This window comes from Tupaia chinensis, unplaced genomic scaffold (assembly GCF_000334495.1).
Source record: "Tupaia chinensis unplaced genomic scaffold, TupChi_1.0 Scaffold000687_1, whole genome shotgun sequence".
NCBI lineage: Eukaryota > Metazoa > Chordata > Mammalia > Scandentia > Tupaiidae > Tupaia > Tupaia belangeri.
In genome coordinates this window covers 2,293,898-2,297,536 of record NW_006160210.1, presented here as the reverse complement: position 1 = coordinate 2,297,536, position 3,639 = coordinate 2,293,898, and the positions used below count along the sequence as shown (strand labels likewise).

Sequence of the window (3,639 nt, the reverse complement as noted above, 5' to 3'; positions counted from 1 at the left end):
AAAGCGCCTCCCCCATAAAGCAAAAAACCTCTAAAAAAAAAAAAAAAAAAAGAAAACACTTGCAAACTTAATCCCCTATATACTACAAAGAAATACTAAATAAAACTGAGCACATTTTCCAATATCAGCATCACTTTTTACTTAATGAATACTGTTAAATTTAGAATTACATGAGATGGTTATTTTTCTTTCTTTAGTTTAACTGTTACATGAACAATACAATAGAGAATTCTATCTTAGATAATTCAGACAAAAGTGTATTAATGAGCACAGTGGAAACAAAAATTAATCCAAATATTTTTGAAAATATTTTCAGACTTCAGAAAGTGACTGATTCATCAAAGAATTAGGAGATCAAGATTTTTTAAGCAAATCTCTGGAGAAGTGATTGAACCTGAATATGAAGCCTGATGAGTCTTATAAAAGCAGATATTTTGATGGTACCTAGGAGCGGAAGAACAAAAATTGTTACTCACTATCTCCCAACCTAACACAGACTAGTTTGACAAGTGTTGAAGCTCAGCCTGAAATCAAATAAATTATTGATCGGATCGTGATTACCTGGACCCTATTGTGCCATTAGCCCATCTGAGAAAAGATCATTTATCTTTGAAAGAAGATAACATCATTCTAGGCCTTACTTTCATTTTTTTTCACATAAAATCTTTGCACTAGTTAGAAACATGGAGGCATACAAAGACTGAAAACACTGTGACCCAAACAAGGAGAAACAGCAAATGTTAAATGAAGATTTTTCATCACAGAGTTATCAGACACATACTTAAAATAAACAATGTCATAAGTGTTTAAAGAAAAAAATGGTTGAGAATTTTAGATTTCTGAGAGTCTGGAAAAGAAGAAAAATGTAATATGATTTCAGAGGGAGGATACAAAGAGTACTGGAAGAACAAGAGTTGAAGAGATGATGGTGACCAATTCTTAAAAATTAAATATGTAATTTAATTTAAACCATAAAAAGATAACATTATAAACCTGAGGGAAGACAAATGGAAACATAATTGTGCATAGGACAGTTCATCTGCTGATAAGAAAATTAAACAGGGCCAGCAGTTGCATTGCTGAACTCCCTCCTGGCCGACCATGGTTTGAGGCCAAGATCCAGTGGCTTGATACATCATGCCAGCACATGTGCATGTGTTCCCAAGATCCTGGAAGGAGAATGGAGGAGAAGGGATTGCAGTATGATCATCCCCCCCACCCCGAGGGTGATTTCTCACTTTCTCTCTCACTGTCTCTCTCCAGTGAGTGCATGCACCCTATTGCAAAAATCTTTCCCTGGTGAAGGCACATGCCCTAAGACAAAAATCTCTTCAAAAAAGAAAAAAAAAAAGCATTTTAAATAATCAAAATTAAATTTAATTCCATTTATGTAATATTGCCCACATGACAAAAATGTGGAGATGAAGAATAGATCAGTGGTTGTCCTGGGAGAAGAAAAGGGTAGGTTTGAGTGTTAGGGGCAGTATGAGAGAGTTTCTATGTGGAGATGAAACAATCCATATCTTAATTTTTGTGACATGTAAATAAATTAATGCAACTAACAAGTAATATAGAATTGTACACACACCCATACACACAATAATGAATGTAAAAATAGTAAAAACTGAATATAATCTTTATAGTATTTACAGCACGAGGATTAACAATATAAACTCGTCATCCTAAGTATATTAATATGATAAATAAGGCTACAATTTACTCAATTTCTGTGACACTTTCTCAGTGGGTAGGAAATACTAAAATTGTAATTTATATAATTTACTTAGTTGAAAATTATTTCCAAGGCATTCTATCAAATGCTTTATTGTAGAAGAATGTCTTAATATTATATAAATGTACAAAATATGCATGGTCAAATATTGCTTTTGTTATACAATTTAGTTTGTATAAAGGAGATGTCATTGCAATACACTGTGAATATTTTTAGTATTTAATAGGAATGACTCATTTGGAGCAAAAGGATGTGTGAACCATAGGGTTGATTTAAAAATATCTAGTCTATTTCCAGAGTTCTCTTTGTCACTTAGACGTCTTTCCTCTCAAATAAGCTGTAATTTTCCAGTACAATTGTCATAAAATTCTACCTTAGTGCTTTTCCTTCTCAGTGCTTATCCAAATGATGCAGCTGGAATTTCTAATAAACTCAGGGTTAATGCTGCTCACCCTGACGCAATTTCTATGAACAAAATTCCCTTTTTATCATAAATGTGGATAAAGATCCTCTGAATATTTTAGCCTTTGAAAATCAAATCTCCTTGTCTAAAATCTCTTAGCAAAGGTCTGTAGACACTACATTCATTATTAAAAACTTTGTTTACGCAATGCATATATCAGTAAATTGTTCTCTGAATGTTCTAAAACACTTCATAAGAATTCAAAACATTCTAAATTCAGTTTTTAGAGTGGAAAAATTACTACCCAAAAGCTCAAACTTTTTCACACTGGATAGTGATTTGTAGTAAAACACAACGTCCTAGAAGGGACTCCCACATGGAAAGGTTCATGGCTCAAGTTCAAAGATGTCTCTGAGCATGCTGATATTTCCAAGATCTGGGTCTTACTAGACTAAGAGTAGGTCATGACATGGAGACCTTGTTGAGGATTCTCTCTCTTTCTCTCTGTTCCTCTCTCTGTTCCTTTTGCTCATGGGAGAAAAAGTGAACAAATTTAAAAACAAAACTTAATTTTGTAAACTAAGATAATTATTTAACAAACTAAAATATACATAGTTATCTAAATATGAAAAGAAAATCTATCTCAAATGGAGTGAGTGTTGGAAAGGTAACAGATATGACAATATTTTAATTAATGTAAAAATGAATTTCTGTCTTAAAGATTTTAATAATATATAAATGAGTCTTCGATTATGGTAATTTTTAAAATGGTCCTTGAATTATAAAGGAAAAGCTTAAAGCACTGTGGATGATAATGTTGATTGTTCATATTGGTGAAAAGGAAAGCCATTTCACTAGAAATTATTAAAAATAATGACATCACGAACATTGAAGGGAATATGATCAGAAAAATAATATTTTTATTTACCACCACATATAGTGGTATGGAGGTAATGCAATGCTTTGTGACGCAGGACCCAACTGGAAAGGTCTCAGGTTCACATCCTAAGGCCTCCTCATACATGCCAGATGTACTCACATACCCACAGTCTGGACAGGCAACGAGTGGTTGATGACATTAAGAATCTGTTGGAGATGAGTTAGTCTCTCTCATGGACATAATAAATACACTTGAAAAGAAGAGTTACAAAGATTAAATGCTATACATAAAAGATGTTTAATAAAAAAGTAGAATACATTTTTTCTTGAATACGAAAGTCAAAATTATGTCAGATTAACTTTCACTGCCTCCGTTACTAAATGTCATGTAATATGTCTTTTAGCTGATGAAGATATCGAGTAGTTCAGTACTTATGAACTAGCATGAGGTATATTCACTACTCCTTACCCCTTGGTGTCTTTTATGTAGTCCTCATTCTTTGAATGGATTAGTGTCAGTTGCCACTATTTTGAGATCTTCTACTGTCTTTGGGACCATTTTGAGAGCGCTATTATCCTCTAAGAACAGCCAAAAAAAAAAAAAAAAAAAAGAACTCAAAAACCA

General features: G+C 32.8%; 1 protein-coding gene across 1 annotated transcript in view; it reads right to left on the bottom strand.

Moving 5' to 3' along the window:
- Nucleotides 1-3,639, bottom strand: part of TECRL (trans-2,3-enoyl-CoA reductase like) — a 109,842-nt gene that overhangs the window by 42,978 nt on the left and 63,225 nt on the right. The window lies entirely within an intron of this gene.